Source organism: Pezoporus wallicus, unplaced genomic scaffold (assembly GCF_028554395.1).
Source record: "Pezoporus wallicus isolate ANWC-B61680 ecotype Strahan unplaced genomic scaffold, APGP_CSIRO_Pwel_v1 scaffold_6885, whole genome shotgun sequence".
NCBI classification, from domain to species: domain Eukaryota; kingdom Metazoa; phylum Chordata; class Aves; order Psittaciformes; family Psittacidae; genus Pezoporus; species Pezoporus wallicus.
Window position 1 is genome coordinate 845,916 of NW_026638858.1, and position 19,453 is coordinate 865,368.

General features: G+C 44.7%; 1 long non-coding RNA gene across 1 annotated transcript; it reads right to left on the reverse strand.

Moving 5' to 3' along the window:
• Positions 1–449: 449 nt before the first annotated feature.
• Positions 450–1,331, reverse strand: LOC130601042 (uncharacterized). The gene is made up of 2 exons (XR_008972571.1): positions 1,227–1,331; positions 450–842 (listed from the first exon to the last, which is right to left on the reverse strand). It is a non-coding gene; the product is annotated as an uncharacterized LOC130601042 (long non-coding RNA).
• Positions 1,332–19,453: the final 18,122 nt, after the last annotated feature.

The window sequence follows — 19,453 nt, forward strand, 5'->3', positions numbered from 1 at the left end:
TGGTTTTGGGTTTGTGCCTGTCTGCAGGATTTCAAGGAGTTGGTGCAAAAAATCTCTTTAACCATATTAAATAATAATTTTAAAATCTTAATTTAATTTGAGAGCTATTAAGAAGCAGAGACCAAATACTGAATTTATATTTGTAGCTTCCTCTGTGCTCACTGAACTGTTCCATCAGAGGAAGGACAACAGGGGGGAGGAAAAAAAAAAAAAGGAAAGAATAAAACTTTCCTAACTACCATATTTCCCTGAAATTCAACTATACAGAACCAGGATAATTACAGACTGAGGAGAAATACTGCAAAACATCAGCTCAGAAGTGTTGTTTTTTTTTCTTGACCCTGTGGACTATAATGAGAGATAAAGAGATTGACCATTTTGGGAGGAGGATGCCTTCATTTCTCGATGTGACTGTAGATTATTTCAGCTTCAGGAGACAAGAATGTCCCTTTAACATCTGACCTGGCCTTTATTTAAGAGCAGCACTTCACGGTTCAGGAAAGACAGACAATTTTCTAATTCCCAGCTCTGCTGGAGGCTGAGGCAGCAACTTCCAGACAGGACACCTGCTAACACTAGAGAAATGGCATTATTATGTCTACAAGTTTACAAATCTGAGGATCAAAAAGCCTTTGCTTCTGCTGCTACTCCACAGGCCAAGGACGACAACTTTTTCAAAACAGAGTTTCACAGAGGTTTTTCTTCCCCCCTCCAAGAAATGGTTTCTTTTCACTTTCAGCAGATCAGTTTCCACGTGAAAAAGTCAATAGTCAAAGAGTTTCCCAAGTTCCGTTGGTGTGTAGCAGAAAGGGATTAGACCTGGGGCCTTTTCACTGGCAAGCCTTTAAGCAAATAAATGTTCTTGAATTCTTAAAGAAACAAACGTAACTTAAACAAAAATCCCGAATATATGGGATGTGCCCTTCCCCAAATTAAAAATAAAAAGAGCAAGTGAGAGAAACAGTTACTGAAGCTTTAAGGCAAAGTAGGGTTAAATATTTGTCTACTGTAATTTTGCCTTTTTTCTTTTTTTGCTAGTTATCCCAAAGGGAATGGTTGTTCTACATTAGACATTATTGAGAATGAGTTATTAAGCCCTAACACTCAGTGTAATGCAGTGGTTCATTTTTTAATAGATCAATTCAATCCAGAACTCTGATTCCCCAAGAAGGAGAGGCGAAAAGCAGACTGCATTCACGTACACATACCCCAGTTCAGAGTCTTACCTGATAGGCAAAGGCATTGCTTGATTCCTCCTCACCCCTGAGTCCCAAAGCTGAAGCTTGCAATTTTTCTCTTAAGGCACAATCAAATCACAATGCATGATGATTTTTTTCATGGTGTTTTTCTTATGTTCCAAAAATCACAACATACAGATCATTCAAAACCAAAAGTTTTAAATGTATATGTATATAAAAATACATACATATATAATTTTTTTTTTTTACTGCCTGACAAACAACGCTTGCTTGGGAGCAGCTCCCCTAGCCTGCAGACAAGGATCCAGGTGTCTCTGTCAGCAATTTGCCAGGATGCCTAGCACCTGGGTCACTGTTTGCAGGCTGGTTTTAATTAAGCCAGAAAACTAAGGAAAATTCAGGCAAAGCAGTTGGCTGATACGCTCTAAAATCAGCAAGGAAACATCAGCAGCTTGCTTTAATAAAAGCCATACAGGAAAAAGAAAGTGTAGATTTGCAACTGGACAGAAACTGATATGCTGTCTGATAAATTTGTCTCTCACTGTTATATAGTTTTAAGGGTTTTTCTAACACTAATATACTTTTCCTGTTCCCCTGTAATAAGAATAGGACTTTAGCATTTTTTAAGAGGCCTGTGTACCTCTGTGAGCCCAGACTGCAACTCTTCCCTACCGCTGCTTTGTAAAATTGCCACCTCTGATTTCACAAGAAGCCACCTTACAGCTCTGCCTCTGCACCCACCCCAGAGCCCCCAGCCTTAGTCCAGTTGAAGAGTTTGGTGGTGGCTAATCCATGTCCAGCCCCACTGGCAACTGGGGCAGATCCTTGGGCCTTTCCTACTGCTATGGGATTTGCTCTAGAGAGCACTTTTGAACCCAGTGACAACGAAAATGCAGAAGTGCCTTAAAATATGGCTGAGAGGAAAGGAATTAAGCAGCTTGCTTGCTGCATTAGCAGCACAGCAGTGGGGATGCTTACCTGGCTGACCTGCCTTGAATAACCTCTTTCTAGCTGAAAACCCAGGAGCCAAACCCACACCTCCTACCCCAGGGTCAAAATCATCCTGCCACTGGGTGAAGAAGGGGAGCACAGCCTCCTCTCCTCCCCTCAAATTACAAAGCCTTGAGTGTAGAGAAGGGCAGCCTGAGCTCACAGCTTTGCCCCAAGGTTACCCCTGCAGAGCTGAGCTGCAGCACTGCAGTGAGACACATTAATAATTTGCACCAATAAAAAGAAGGTGGAAGGAGTCTGACTTCCATCCCATACAATTGCGGCAAGCACTGTCTAAACTGGCTTTAAAGAAGGAAAAAAAATCCCATCATTTTTGCTCTTTTTGGCACTTTTTTCCTTGTTGAGATAAAGCATTTCAGTGTGATCACCTTTGAGCATTTGTAAAACCACAGACCCCATTTCAGGACAAGCTCATCTTACTAAAACCCAGTGAAACCCCGGAGACATTGGGGAGGAAGGCACACCTCAGCATCTTTTCCAAATCTGTTTTGGTGGCTCTTCCTCACTGCCACACCTTCGGAGCTGGCTGGATCCCCTCTGGGGTTTTGCATGTTAAAGCTACCCACAGGTGCCCCCTTTTGTACAACCTGGTCCCCCTCCCCACCCTCAGATCCTGAGACCTATGGTGCTACCCACTCCCCTCTTCCCATCAACACTAACACCTGCCTTTTCAAGAAGAAGTTTTTAAAACAGAGAGATCCCTTATTTTCATGCCAAATCCAGCTTTATGACCCTAGTGATGGCAAGATGCTAGCTAAGGAAAGCTTATTTTCCCACTGCCCCAAGAAAATGAGTTTTCCGTGGAATCCTGTCTGATCCAGGCAAAATCGTCCCTGCCTCCCATCCCAAATCGCTCGCGCCAGTTCAGGAAAAAGAAAAATTTGCCTTTTTCCTCTGAGGAAAGCGGTAGGCAAGGCAGGGAAGAAGAGCTTTAAAGGGAGGGAGCGAGGAGGCCGAGCTCACGCACGGATTTTAATCTGATCACTTCCCTGTCAAACTAATCCCTGCCTGACTCAGATCGGACTTTTAGAAACGTGCCTGGAAACCAAAAAGCAAACCTCATTTGAATGAAGCACACACTCCGCAGCCCCCATCTGCAAAGGGCCGCAATTAAATGCGAGGGAAAAAAAAAAGGGGGGGGGGGGGGGGGGGAAGGCGGGGTAGGAGTGGGGAGAGAGAGAGAAAATTAGCATTTTCCGCGGCCATCTGGCATGAGGAGCAGGCGATGAGGAACAAAAGGAGATTTAGGCAAAGGGGAGAGGCGAGTGTGCCATGGCATTGACCTGCAAATGAGCCTTTGTGAGCGAATTAAAGCTTCCCGGACCCCCCGGGACACCCCAAAACAGGCACCATTACAAACCATCCGGACAAAAACTCACTCATCAAAATTGTCTGCGTTTGAAGGGGGGGACGACGACACACCATTTAAATCTGCACCTTCCCCGCCCCCACCCCCTGTAATAAGCGGTTAATAGGGGCTTGGCGGGGGGGCGGCCCCCGTGCACCCCCTGCCCAGCACCCCACTCTGGAGGCATAAGGGGGGCGGACGGGCCGGGGAGATACCGTAGAAACGTGTCTCGTCCATAAAACCCAACTGAAACGTTATTTATAGCCCTAGCCCTAAACAATAGGGAAGGAAAAAAAATAAAAGGAGGGGGGCCTTTGGTGATATATTAGCTTCCAGATGCTGTTTATTTAATTCCGGGGGGGGGGGGGGGGGGGGACGGACACGGGACACGGACAGGTTTGTTTGAAAGTATATTTCTAAAGCAAATATTAATGACTTTTTTTCTCTGGGGATGGTAGAGAGGAAAGGGATTATCAGGGGTGCTATGGCCCAAAAAGAGATGGAAAACCGTGAGGGTTAGAGCTTTTGTTTCCTACCGCCTTCCCCCATGACTCTTGCCTTTAAACTGGGATTTTGAAGTGAAAGCGAAGATTTTGGCCTGGGGTACATACATGGGGGGGGGGGGGGTGGGAGGGGGTTCTGGTGTAGAAGACATCACCCTCCATCCTCTTTCCAGAAAGGGAATAAGGACTAAAGTCGGGGGCCAGCTGGGGGAAACTTGTAAATGAAACGTGTTTCTTTTATGGTCCTCCCCGCCGGGGGACAGCCCCATTATAACCCACCAGCTATATAGACTCAGCTGCCGCCTCCCCGGCCTGCGGCAGGTACACGGGGGGGAGGAGAGCCAGGGGGCTGTAGGCAGCCGGACATCCCCCCCCCGCCTTGGCTGGGCTGGGCTGGGCTTTGCAAAGCCTAGGGAGAACCTCGCTCGGGGCGGGGGCAATGAGTGTGCGGGTGGGGGTGCGCGTACGCAGGTGCGGTCCCCAGCGGGCTCTGGGCTGGGGGGGTCCGGTGCTCGCAGCCCCCCAGGTGCCGCTCCCCCGGGGTTTGTTTGCAGTCAATATTCATGTGTTTCTGTCACCGGGGCGGCTCTTTTCATAGTGATCAGCCGGGCAGAAGGCTGAATGACAGGAGACTCGTGGCTCGGCTGCTTTCGGGGACGGGGGAGGGATGGATTCAAGCCGCCCGACCCGCTGCCGTTGCTTCTTTTTTTTTGGGGGGGGGGGGGGGGGGGGGGTGGGGTGTGGCGGGGCTGTGGTGCTGGACACAGGGCACCATGCGCCTCCCTCTGCAAGCAAACAGGATCCCAACCCCAAATACGCATACACTGCCTTTGGGCTACAAGGGTGCTGGGTCTGGTCCATCACCCCCCATACTGTGTGCCGTGGGTGACCCAGGGATGGGGTTCTCTACAGTGGCCACTGTGGGGTGGCTGGAGGCAGTCCGCGGTGCAGAGGGGAGCCCCAGGATGGCCACGAACCAGGCTGGCTAGAGCAGATGGGGTGGCACCAGGGCTGGAGGGGGGAGCTACCAAAGCATGTTTGTTTTTTTGCACACTGAGCACCAGGAACAAGCAGCAGCCTGCACCTTGCACCCCTATTCCTCAGCGCACTGCAGTGCCATAGAGAGGGGCAATGGTGTTGTGGGGTGCACAGCTCTCCTGGCCGCACAAGGTTATTTCCCTGGCTGGGAGGGAAAAAAGTCGGTTCCCAGCTGGTATGGTGGGGCTGCCTGCTGCAGCAGCGGCGTGTGTGAGCCCGGCGGTGGAGGAGCCGGGTTTTGTTCCTTCCCTCGCCTCGCCGCGCTGCTCTGTGTGTGCGCGTTTTGTTTGGTTTTGTTGGGGTTTTTTTAAAGTCCACAAACTTGTGATTTTCTGTGCAACTTGAGGGGGGCGAATCAGTCTGAGAGAGAGCCCTTCCTATTGAAAGTGGAGGTGAATAAATTATGAACAGACGAAAATTGGAACAATGTCTCCGAGCGAGTGTTTTCTAGAGAGTTACTATTCCAGGCTTTGAAATCAATTGATACATAATTAGATTCCTCAAGAGAGGACAAACAAGGGCTTCCATTCACCCCCTCCTTCTCCCACATGCATCCCAAAGAGAGAACGGAAGCTTTAGCAGAAACCAGACAGCCAGCATTCTCCAGCACTAAAAACATATTCTGGCTTTGGGTGTTCATTTAACAAACAGATCCTTGAACCTTGCTTCTGTTTTCAGTTTATTTCGACCATGTTTCTTTGTGTTCAGTTCATTAAAACATGTCTCTTTTGAGATCTATTTTTACATTTCAAGAATCCAGTATTGTACTTCTGCAGTGGCAGATGGCCCTAGACATCCAAGCATAAGCTCTTTCCTGTTTTTTTCCCCTCTTTCTTAGGTCCTTTCGTGCTGCACTTGAAGCTGTTAGCAACAACCATCCCTCGTTGCAACGTCTGGGGCAGGCGCCCAGTTCAGCACCACGGTACAAATGTGTTACAGTCTCTGCTGTACCCTCAATGTGTATTTTAAGTGGATGCTACTTTCTGTAAAATAAGAATACTCCACAGCTGGATAGATCCTGGTCACGCAGGTGGCATGGAAACTGATTTTGCATCTTTGCCTTATAATTACCTCATGTTAATGTTCTGTAGTCCCTCAAATTACTTTATTAGCTGCTAAGGTTGAGTTTGATTCTTGAAGGAGATAAAAGTTAGGTGCCTGAGCAAGGGTACACAACAGGATGCCTGAAAATAAAGATTTTGTTTCCTGAAAGAGCTTTGAAGGAATCGGAAAAGACATAGTTATTAGAAAATAACATTGTAAAGGTTATTGAATAGAACAGTGGCACCCCTGCCCAAGTGGGCCATCTGATTGAAGGCAGCAGCTTCAGTCCTCTGGCTGCCCTAGCAACAACCACTTCAGAACCTGCTATCAAACATGGATCAGAGTGCTGCAGCCGTTAACATCATTTATGTCAGATACGAATAGGATTAAAAAAACCTGTACCAGCAACAAGAAAAAAAAAACCAAAACAACAACCACCATACAACAAACCAACCAAAACCAGCTGCCTCAGATGCCATAGACCTGCCATAGACTCATCTCTTAGGTAAGGTGCCAGTTCTATAGCCTACAAGTTGGTTGTATTGAAGACATTAAAAACAAAATGACAAATTTCTACGCCTTACTAAATAGTGGGATCTTTAGGAGGGAGCAAGGTAAATCTGACATATGCGTTGTTTGGAAACTTAGGCATGGATAAATCTGTGGCCTCTGTAGGAAAAAAAAAAAAAAGCTGAAAAGTTCACCAACAAAGATGCTTGGTTGGATAATAACCAAAGTAGAAGTTCTCAAAATATACAAGAGGAAGCTATTTTGTTTATGTTCAGTGCACAGATAGTATATATTTATATCTGCATGTGTGTGCATGTTTATTTCTGTGTATGATTTTGTGCGGTTCATTGTTCTACCTGGGTTAAGCAACAGGCTAAAGGCAGAACCAGCTGGAAGATCTTGGTCAGTGCAGGCAAGACTCAATTTTGCTGCTCCACAGGTGGTACACAAACCTGCCAACACCTGATGGGAAGCAGGACAAGCTCAGAAGATGCAGTGCCATCTCTGCAAGGCAATGCTCTTTCCTGATGTCTACTCCTGTATCCCAGCCTTGACCGCGGTGCTCTGGCATAGGCAAAGCAGACTGCAGGCCAGTTTGTGGTCTTGAGCAGTCTACTGCTTTAAGTAATTGCCTGACTTGTGTCCTGAGGCAGCCTTGTCTACTGCAAACTCTAAAGGAGAAGAATATGGATTGGAATTAGCCTCAAAGGTTTTTGTTTCTCCTCCAGTCTTAGCACAGGCTAGAAAGCCCAGCATACATCTTTCTGCCTTTCTGATGAAGTAGGAGATTATTACACAGAGCTTAGTGGAATAAATTTCTACTGCCACTGCAATGCCTCTTGTGTTGCTGGCCCCAGCCACAACACAGAATGTGGTTGGGATCATCAGCAACTCCTGGCTGGGTGTATGGAACGCTTCAGCTGCAGCAGGAGAATATTACCCAGGATGGCATAGCAGCAGGACCTGTGCTGGCAATCACAGACTCCTCTGGGACAAGCCTGTTTCATGTTTGCCTTGTGTTAGCCTCCAAAGCATCCCAGGTTTCTGGAAGGGGAAGCAGCAATGAAAGTTCCTTCCTTTCCCCTCCACATGGATTCCCTTAACTTTTTTCTGAGAAAGAGGAAGCGGTAGAAGAAATCTCTGTGTTAGAAGCTTTTTCCACCTTACAAAACACCTTGGACTTCTGCAGTTCAGAAACCATTCCTTTAACCTCCTTTGCATTCTCTCCGAATTCAGAAGGTAGAGGTGGAGGCCATTTGGGAATGAAACAACCTACAAACTTACAGCTTGGATAGAGGGGGACTTTGGCAGCTGCAAGTAAAGTCCTAAAGAGGTCGGAAAAAGACAGTAAGAACACAGAAGTAGTGGAGAGGAAGCACTCATGGGCCAAGGAGTGATTTGGGCTTGTCAGGAGGTGTGTGGGAAGCAGTAAGCTCTGCAGATCCAAACTTGTTTACTTGTACTCCTCAAAAATATCCAGATCCTTCCAACATTTGCATTTTTTTCCTTCTTCATCATCCTTGTTATTGTTTGTCTTGGTGATTTACTTGAAAGTGGATTAGACAACTCTGGACCTTTCATTGGTAGAAACATCAAAATAGATGATAAGTAGTATATAGATCCACTACTAACTCCCACAGTTAGCACAGTCCTCTAGAAAGAGGTGTCTGTTAATGGCTTTTAAGCAGAGCTTAGAGGCATCTGGAATAGCCATTTTCCCTTATTGTACATAGAAAATAAAGATTAGCTAGGGCAGGAGGATGTGCTTAGAATATAATCAAGGGCAACGGACAAACTGATGTCGCGTCTCTTATCTTTGTTGTTGAGTTCAGGTCTATTCCTGCAAAATGACTTGTGCAGACTCCCCTGAAGCCAGTGGGTTTCTCTGTAGAAGGAGTTTCCCACCCAGCATTGGTTTGTGAGTCTGGGGTCGCACAGCACAGGCTCTTTGGGGTGGATTCGCTCTAAAAAGCAGCTGGTCCTTTCTGAGTGGCAGATGCAGAAATCAGTTTTTTCAATGCACAAATCTTGTCAAGATATTTTTTTTCTTTGTATGACCTTTTTCTCTTAAAATTTGCATAATTTTTATTCCCAAGACTTATTCAGAGCACTCCTGCATCAAGGGCCACTAGAGTTCATGACTGAGAACAGTTATTAGCACTCTCTGGGCCCTGTACCACATCTGAGCTTCAGCATTTGCAGGCACAGATGTTAACAGTGACTGAAGAGGTGATGGTCACCACTTCAAGCATCAATGCTGTACTGGTGAAGGCATTCAAAGAAACAGTATCTGAAGGTGGCTCTATGGATATTGTACTATGGTTAAAGAAGAGATGCTCTGAAGGGCCAAGCAAAGCCTTACTGTTCTTAGCACGAGGACTCATCCCTGCAGCAGGAACGGCCTAAATCACATAGCAAGGTAAAATGATGGAAACCAACACTCTCGCAGGCTGCAGACGGGATGGGGAAAGGGCAAACCGGGCGGGTTCGGAGATACCTCCGTTTTCCCCAAATGCACTCAGCTCCCGTCGGGAGCGGGGCCGGGGCCCCGCAACAGCACCGCGTCGCATGCGCTCCCTCTGCTGGCTCCACTGCAGCACCGCGCCCTTCCGCGCCACTCCGCGCCCGCGGGGACGGGGGAAAGAGGTATTGCCGTCCCAACGGGCTCCCAGCCGCCCTGCGCGGCGGCGGCGCGGCTGACGGCAAACGCCGCAATAAAAAACACCAAACAAAGGCAAACAAACGAGCAAAACCCCGTAAGAAAACTAACAAAATAAATAACACCTTGCCCCCAACACACACATTCCGCCCCGGCCCCCTTTCCCTCCCCCTCAGCAAACTTATTCTAGGGAAATGAAGCTGTGACCCCAGACTAGCTAAGCTAGGCTGCAAAGACAACCCGTGCTGTCTCTAAGCTATGACAGTAACAGGTGAAAAAGAAAAACAAAGCAAGTCTGTTTTGGGACTGAGACACCCATCCAAAGCCACACACCAGGAGTTAGAGTGACTTGCTCAACCCGAGTGAGATGCAACTCCAGTGTCAGTGCTGAGCGTGAACCAGAGATTTTAGTGAGAGCTACAAGATGCTAAGGGAAGAGCTAGTACACAGGAGAGTGAAAGTCTAAATGTTTGTACTGCTCCTGTTCTCACAATAGTTGAATTTTTCAGCCAAGATGTATGGCACTGCAACAGTTGATATCCAGTGTTATCTTTTTAATGCAGCACTTTAGAATTACCGTGTCTCTGAGATTAACATTACCAGTTGAGATCCTCAGGTTCGCTTTCAAAACTTTGACAGTTTTGTCCATCTTCTCAGACTAATGAAGGCAATAATAGAGATGTTCCAACTCATTTGATATTTAAGATGTTTACCTGTGTGGTTGGGCTAGAAGCTTCAGTTTCTTAAAGTTTTATTTCTGTTTCACTGAAAAGCATTCTTGTCCTTATGTGGGAATAAACATAAACTTTTGCCATTGTTGCCATCCCACTTCCCACTTGCTCCACTCATCCTAAACCCACACTCTAATCCAACTGCTGCAATTAGAGTAGAAATCAGAGCAGTGAGTGTTAATTGGCCACAGAGTACATGGCACACTTAAATCTCTAATGATAATACAGAGAACATGATGGCTAACTTTGATGATTTTCTGTTTTAAGATGAGCTTAATTCTATTAGCACAAACACCTGAAGTGATTTTAAAATTAGGATAATGCTATTTCACAGTAGCTAGGTGAGTGACGGCAAAATGAAAGCATTTAAACATTGATTTTTGGAGAGATGCTAAATACTGCAAGTGTCGTGTTAGATAATGTTTCATTAATAAGAACTGATGTACATGCAATTTGGCCAAAGAAAGGTGGCGGAGTTGTTCCAGGAGCAAACCTACCAATACACAAAATCAAATGCAGTATTTTTTAAGAGGAATATTTAGAAAAAGAAAGAGGTAACAGAACATACAGATTCCAGACTGGCAAATGTAGAAAAGAGAGGTGGAAGGAATATTCAAACAGGGAAGAGACAGCTAAAACCCTAACAAAAGCTGTTTGAATAAATGTACTAGGGATCTAAAAAAATGTAAAACAGCTAGTGACACCAGCACTAGGAGTGTTAAGAAAAAAAATGGTTTAATAAAAGTGGTTAAGAACTAAAGGGCAGGACTGTGACTGTGTTTGGAAAATCTGGGTGCAGCATCAAGGGGATCTCAACTGGTCCTGATTTTCAGATGGCTAGTGCTTTGCTCGGTCCAAAATCCATCTTCAAGAGTGTTCAGAGTGGGTTCATTGAAACACAGGGAATTAACATTGATGATTACGTATGCAAAACTTGCCTTAACTTGGTTTTGTGCTGTTGAATATGGAAAGGGAGGAAAAATAAGCAAATGGAATTGTGGCTGTGGAAGAGGCAGCAGCCCCAGGGTATGTGAGGAGCCTTGATCTGAAGGGGCACGTTGGTTAGAAGTGGATAAATTTGGGATCAAGTCATTGCACTGTGAAGTAAAACTGACCCAATCTGATCTGCAACATCAGAGATGATGGAGCTTTTTTAACAGTTTAGTGCATGTTTTTTGCTCTTGATTTTTGCCTGATAAACACCAGACAGGTTTCTCAACTAGGGGCAAAGCTTCTTAGCTAATGACTCCAAAATAACATGACAATGAAAACACTACCCTAAACTTTCCTTACTTGTGTTTAACAAAAAAAGAATCTGATGAGGTGTTTTATAGACTCTAGATAAGTAAATACAGAAAGATTAAAGCAATAACCCCACCCCCTCGATAGGTATCCTTCCATCCTCCTTAGGAATAGCTCAGTGGTGCTTCTCACCTAGAACATGGCCTTGTCCAATCCTCCCTGCAGAGGGAATTAGGTAAGCAGTGTCAGCAAAGGGTCAGTAGTGAGAAAGGGAGCTTTATTCCTGGAGCTATCCCTGCTTCTCAAGTTGCTGACCATCCCACTTCTGCGAGCGTCCTGGATCTAGCAAAGGGCACAGCAGTGCTCAGAGGCTGCAAGCTGAAGTCAATTATGGTGCATATAAATCAGATTTTTCTGGCCTTCAGGATGCTTTTGAATCTGATCACACTTCCTAGCCTTCCCTCCCACCCCAATATAGAGCTTAAGCAGCTCCTTTTTGTGACAAAATAACTAAGGCTTTCATGTACTCCTATGAGTTCAAAAGCTGTGACTCCCAGAAGACAAATCACCAGATGATCATTGGTCACAAGTAAGGGCAATGCTGCCATTTTAAGTAGTTATGTCTTCCCTGTTGGTAGCCTAAGTACCATTAATTTCAAACCGTAGCATGATAATCCAGCAGTAAATTAGTGCAGCAGGCTGTTTTCCTGGGAGACATCAACCTTCACCCTATGATTTGTGTAGCTGGAAGAATGCTAAGCCTGGCTCAGCTCTGACTGCATCCCCTTACAGTATTTTCACCAGTTCCAGCAGCAGGTACATCAGGCCTGGAGGAACAGTGCATTTATGCAATCTCAATGAATCCCCATTGCCATGACAGCAGAAAACTCCTTTATATTTTACCTGTGAGCAATGAATTTGTCATAGAGGAGGCACAAGGCAACTGGAGCAGATATGGTCTTTTTTGTTTTGTAAACAGCATGTTTTGCAGAAAGCACATTATCTAACATGTACTACCAACATGTTGGTAGTGTTCTGTCCTAACCTTTAAGGAAGGGTAACCTTTTTTTCTGATGACAAGAGCTTAGAAGAGGAGGAACTGGACGCTGTTATTTTAAGTTGCAGCTCAGTAGGCAGATAATTCTTCAAAACATGTGAAAGGACATTAACCAATACAGAAGCAACAAAATCTTACAGTTACCTTATTCTCCAGTCAGAAACTTTAGGGGTTTGTATGACTTTTTTTCCTAAATATAAGCCATTGTCTCCTGCAGAGATGATGGACAACAGTTTGACCCCTTCTGGTGATTACTGTTTTTCTATAGAGAGGTTTTACATTCTGGAGAGTGATCACTCACCATTGGCTGCTGGATTTTGCACTGTATTAAATGTTTTCTTTTTCAGAGCTGTTACTTGCGCAAGCTTTACTGGCACAGTGAAACAGTTGCCCTAAAATTCAGACTAAAAACAGTTTCCAGGAATCATCCTTTCAAGTAATTTTACTGCTAGAACGATCTTGTATAACTCTCTTCCCTTATGCTCCCCTACAAAATACGGAGCCAAACTCATGTCAATGTAAGCCATCCCAATCCATGTTGTATTTCAGATCTGTCCAGTGAGTTTATCTCTAAATGAACATGATGCACATCCGCTCACTTCATAAAACCCCTTTCCATTCCTGGAATTTGAAACAAACTCCATTGTTTCCTGGAATACCTGTATTGGTAGGCTTATCCAACAATTTAAATAAATACCTTCATTTGGGTTCCTAGGCAACTTACTCCTCCACAACAGAGCAAATCTCATTCCTTTTTCAGTTGTTTTTCTTCTTTAAATGTATGAGTTACCTTGTCGTAACTTGTTGGTTATGACAACTAACCACAACCAGAAAAACCCTGTCATTCTCAGTTTTGGGGTATATTAATTAAGGGCAGGTTTTTGACCAGTATTTTAGACAGAACAGGCACTTTAAGTCCAGGCAACTGAGCAGGGACTGTTGGGGCATGTGAAGAAGCCCAGGGCTTGAGTCACAAGTGTACTAGTTGGGCAATCTTGGCATTATGATTGGCCTCGGAATCATTAATGTTGGTATTATCATGCACTCACAGTACCACTGGGAGATGCCACGTATGAGCACACAGACTGGTGTGATGTGGCGACCACTCAGTGTCTAATGAGGAAAATTCAAACCCAAACGATGCACCAGGCTGTTTACAAATGACATAACCTGAGGTCTTGGCTTTTTCCCTCTGTTTTATAAGGCTGTGTTATACAATGTCAACATCAATGACACCATAGTCTGACAGCAGCAGTGCACATAGTCATAAAGAGTTAGTTACTAGTTATTAAACACTTCCTCCCCCTGACTCTCCCTTCCTCCCATTTGCTGCTCATTTTCTTATCCAGCCTGGAGAATACATATCTTGAAAATGGCATCTCATTTGGTGGGACACCCGCTTGGAAGAATCCAGACACTTTCACCCAGTCACGCAGATGTCAGACTTTACAAGAGCATCCTTAGTGATACAATAACATAATAATTAAATATAATAATGACTACAAGCCCAACCCAAAACTCCCTTGATATGAGGGCCCAACAACACTTGCCAATGCCAATAATCTGCATGAGATGATGTGTAATTAAAGAGTAAGAGGATGCTGGCTGCAGCTGTGGAGGTGACAAGGCTGATGCAGTTCAAACTGTTGGTTTGCTTTCCACAAACCTAGAAACAGTACTTTGGAGAAACTTTCAAGCTTTGCATCAATTTCTGATGGTTCTGCAGAAACATCCTTCATTAACTGCCTGGAAAATCTTAGAGCAGATTCTCCTGGAAGGCATGCTAAGGCACATGAAAAACAACAAGGTGCTTGGTGACAGCCAGCATGGCTTCACTAAGGGGAAATCCTGCCTGACCAATTTGGTGGCCTTCTATGATGGGGCTACAGAACTGATGGACAGGGGTAGAGCAGTTGATGTCATCTACCTGGACTTGTGTAAAGTGTTTGACACTGTCCCACATGACATCCTTGTCTCTAAATTGGAGAGACATCAATTTGATGGATGGACCACTCAGTGGATAAAGAACTGGTTAGATGGACGCACACAAAGAGTTGTGGTCAATGGCTCAATGTCCGGCTGGAGACCAGTAATGAGTGGTGTCCCTCAGGGATCGGTGTTGGGACCGGTCTTATTTAACATCTTTGTCGCTGACATGGACAGTGGGATTGAGTGCACCCTCAGCAAGTCTGCCCATGACACCAAGCTGTGTGGTTCGGTTGATAAGCTGGAGGGAAGGAATGCCATCCAGAGGGACCTTGACACACTTGTGAGGTGGACTGATGCCAACCTCATGAAGTTTAACCATGCCAAGTGCAAGGTCCTACCCCTGGGTCAGAGCAATCCCAGGCACAGCTACAGGGTTGGGCAGAGAAGAGATTCAGAGCAGCCCTGCAGAGAAGGACTTGGGGGTGTTGTCAATGAGAAAATGAACATGAGCCAGCAGTGTGTGCTTGCAGTCCAGAAAGCCAACCGTATCCTGGGCTGCATCAAAAAGAGTGTGACCAGCAGGTTGAAGGAGGTGATCCTGCCCCTCTACTCTGCTCTTGTGAGACCTCACCTGGAGTATTGTGTGCAGTTCTGGTGTCCTCAACATAAAAAGGACATGGAACTGTTGGAACAAGTCCAGAGGAGGGCCACGAGGATGATCAGGGGACTGGAGCACCTCCCGTATGAAGACAGGCTGAGGAAGTTGGGGCTGTTCAGCTTGGAGAAGAGAAGGCTGCATGGAGATCTCATAGCAGCCTTCCAGTATCTGAAGGGGGCTTATAACGATGCTGGAGAGGGACTCTTCATTAGGGACTGTAGTGATAGGACAAGAGGTAATGGGTTAAAGCTTAAACAGGGGAAGTTTAGATTGGATATAAGGAGGAAATTCTTTCCTGTTAGGGTGGTGAGGCACTGGAATGGGTTGCCCAGGGAGGTTGTGAATGCTCCACCCCCCGCAGTTTTCAAGGCCAGGTTGGACAAAGCCTTGGGTGAGATGGTTTAGTGTGAGGTGTCCGTGCCCATGGCAGGGGGATAGGAACTAGATGATCTTAAGGTCCTTTCCAACCCTAATTATTCTATGATTCTAACTGACACAAAAATGTCACCTACAGCTCCCCTCTTACAGATTAGTGTTGCACACAGTTTCTGATAACATCTGTGTGAGCTTTAAAGGATCTGTGTCGCTGCTGGAGTTGGCCAGAGTGCAACTAAAGACTGGAGATCAGAACCTAGCCTGGAGCACAGCTGGAAATGGCACCAGTGGCATTTCTGTGCAATTTTACAGACTATAGATGCTGCTGTGCTGCAGACACTGAATGCAGTAAACCACCCTCAAATTGTATATTACAAATGTTGCTGGATTTAAAATTTTCCTGGAGAAGTAATGCAAGTTTGCAAATCCAGAAAGAATATTGTTGGGACTTGTTGCAGTGCTCAATATAAACTGTAACATGCAAGCTGCTAAAATGAAGATATTTGACATTTGCAGTCACACATATGGGCCTCTGAAAACCATTCTTCTGGGCTGGCAGCTCCTGTGGTCCTTGAATGATGCACAACCTCCTTTTATATGTTCCTGTGAGATGCTTCTGCAAAGTTGGTCTTTTAAAAAAAATTGTGGAGAATAAATCTGAGTAAGAAATGCAGACCTGGTCTAAGGGAAACTTTGGAAACCCACTTAATTTGCATGATTACTTTTGCAAATCCTAGTTGCTATCCATGCTTTGTGTTCAGGTGTTTTCTTGTTTTTGTTTTTTTTTTGTTTGTTTGTTTGGCTGCTTCTAGATGCACAAATCTGGAAACAGACTTGCTCGAAGCAGACCTGAGCCAGGCTTTGCAAAGGAAATGTCAGCGCTGTCTGAGGCCAGGGACACTTTCTGAACTGATAAGCAACTCCGAGTGGCCAAACTGATCCATCTCCCTCTTTGACAGTGCCATTGTCTAACCTGACTGTTGAGTGAGTCTTTAAGGCTAAGCAAATGAGAAAACCCTACAACTGACCATGTCCAATGACTGCCTCCATCATGTGACGTTTCCTCCACGTACATAAAGGCATAATTGACACTGTGGACCTTCCAGATGTTTTGCAGTTCATTTGGTTCCCACAAAGATACCAGAAAGTAAGTCTTGTGAACTGGCAGTACTGTTTTCTTCTGAACATGTTCTTATCTCTAAAACATATTTAGATGCAAATCATATCATGTCTTGTGGTCCCACTTATTTTGTTCTTGCTTTTCCCTCTAAACAGATCAGGCCATTATTTTTCTTAAGCATAAAAATATTCAGATGTTCCTGAAAAAACTGAGTACATTTGACTTCCTAGTAAGTGATCTACTTCACGTGTGAATAGCAGCATATTCTTCTGCCCTCTGTTCATGGCACTTTGCTTTATGTTTCCTAATTTAATTTGCCTTTCTGACTCTTCAGTAATCCTTTCAAAGAGAAGCCTCTTTGCTAAGAAGTCATTTGCTGTGCTCTCAAAAGAAGCAGATGTTATGAACAACTGGTTGGCTTCATCTGGGTCTCAGAAATCAGGACAAAGGCATAAAGTGTGGTCAAGTGTGGCCTTCATACAGTACAGGGATGTCTTAGTACAAACCTAGCAAAATGATTGCCTCATCATGAAACTGATCACAGCTTCATCCTCTGTGGCTTGTCCTTCCTCTCTGTAAAATGAGAAAGATGGTCATTACCTCCTGATTCATTTTTTTCCCATAAACAGACTTTGCTTTCACAGATGGAGACCTACAATCATGGCTCCTTTCAACCCCATTTGCTCCTAATTAGCTGCCCTGAAGTGACAGGGCAGTAAAGATAGGGATATTGCTAGATGCAGTGTCTGCCTGATGTACATTTTCGCTTTGGATTTATCATAGGCAAGAAAATGGTAGCTCCTTTTTTTTCAACAGCAGGAATAAAAATACCTCCTTTGGACTATAAATAGCTCCATTTGTTTTTCTGCAAAAAGCTGTAGTTTAGCCACCCTCATTCAGTCCAACTCTATGTCTTACTGTCCTGAATATCTTCTTTTCCTAAGTATTTTGAAAACAATTTCAAACACACTCGGAGCTGTTGTAAGTACAGACTGACAGCCATCGTAACTGAGGTCCTCTGGTCACTGCCTGCAGATACCTGGGGCAGCTGGCATGTTCAAAGATACTGCAGTATGTCATCCTCTACCTTCCCCTCCCTTTCCACTGCACCCACAATGCATGTGAAGAATATTTAAGGATCCTAAAGCCTTATCACTGGAATGTTCAAACCCCACAGTCACCAAGGCAAAATCAAGTGATTCTGCTGCAACAAGGCACCAAGGCAATTTTATCACTTTCCAACAAGCTTCTAAATTGCCGAGGTATAACATTAGAAGGATGTCTAAATATGGAAGGTATAGCATAGAAGATATGGCTAAACTCTTCAACTTTTCCGGGTCAGTTAGTATATTTACCGTAGTCTTCACTCACAGAACAGGCTTATTGTAATCTGTGCAAAGGCAGGATCATTTCCAATGCTAGAAAGCTTTTTAATTTCCCTGTGGAAAGTCTCATAAGAATTATAGATACTGGTGAACAAATTCAGGCCAAACCAAGAAAATATGTCCGTTTTAATAACGAGGACATTAAGGCTGTGACAAACCTCAGGGAAAGAAGTGAGTCTTGCTGTCTTTGTATTAAGACAGAATTCTGGGCTCAGCAAAGAGTAACCGGGTGAGATCTATGGCTTGTGTCATATGGAAGTTCAGACCAGATGATCTGATGGTTTCTTCTGCCTTTAAAACCTGTGAAATACTGGAGCAGCAGGGATGTCCCGAGTCACTTGGACCAGTTTCCTGCTTTTGAAGGCAATTGTAGCCTATGGTCTCTTTCACAAATTAATCAAGCGTTATCTTAAAGCTGGGTGTTTTGACACCCCTCCCCCCATATTTACACTGGAGTGCTGTTGTAGAAAGTTACTTCTCTGATTTTTAGAAACCCACAGGAATGTATTTGTGGACAACTTACACATTTGCTCTTGCGATAACACCGTCCTTTGGGTGAAACAGCATTTCTCTTTCCTGTACGTATTGATGGAGAGCAACCTTAGCCTTTTGCTTTGCTAGGTTAGACAGAGAAACTCCCAATACAGGCTCTCAATTCCTCTGACCCTTCTTCTGCTCCATGCTACTTTTCAGAAAAGACTCATCCAGCTCAAGGAACTAGACTACTACACAGCACTCCAGCTGAGGGCTCAGCACTGCATGCAGCTTCTACAATTTCCAAAGAAATACCTCACCTAATACTATTCTGAGACCAAGAGTACATTTTGCAGGGGGAGACTGCCTGCTCTGGTTTAGTTTCAGTTGTTCTCATGCTCTGAAGCTGGAGAGATGCTGAGGGATCTCAGGGCTGCAGCCCCCCATCTCTAAGGTTGGAAGATGGGAGGTAGGGAGGGCTGCAAGACAGGGAGAAGGACTGCATGACTGAGACCCAGTTTCCAGTCTATGATATATCAACGTATGGATCTTTCTTGTGCTCTCACAAATACCACAAGCCCAGGTGCTTTACCTATACCTCCCCAGCTGGCCCCACTCTGTTGGCCAGGATGGAGGGCTTCACACCTATGAAGATAACACAGAGGTTCTTGTGAAGCACATTGCTGATAATTTTCAATAGTTTAATAGAAAAATAGGAACTCTGTCCAAATTTGTAACAAAGCGAGGATATTTCCAGCCCCTCCTTCTTGCTATTGGAAGCTGCCAAGCAAAACACAGCTAAGCAAGCCTTGCCCATGAGCAGCTCTATCTCCTTTCGCATATGCATTCTACAGTGGTCTCTACTTCTATAATCACATGCCATCTTAAGCATGTGATGAAATAAATACACTTACTATCATGGCACACCTAATGAACAGGTCAGGGCAAAACATGCTACAACTCAAAACTGAATTTAATTAGGATATTTAAAACCAGTCTTCTCACTCAGGGATACACCTCATTGTCATTTTCTGCCACCAGCTCTGAGCTCTAAAAAATCAAAGGTCGTTTCATGCTGTAAAAACCCTAAAAGTTTTTTCCTCTTTTCCTCATGGCAGATCTGAAACATTCTAGGAAAATCTTTTTTTAAATTGCCTTTAGATCATATAT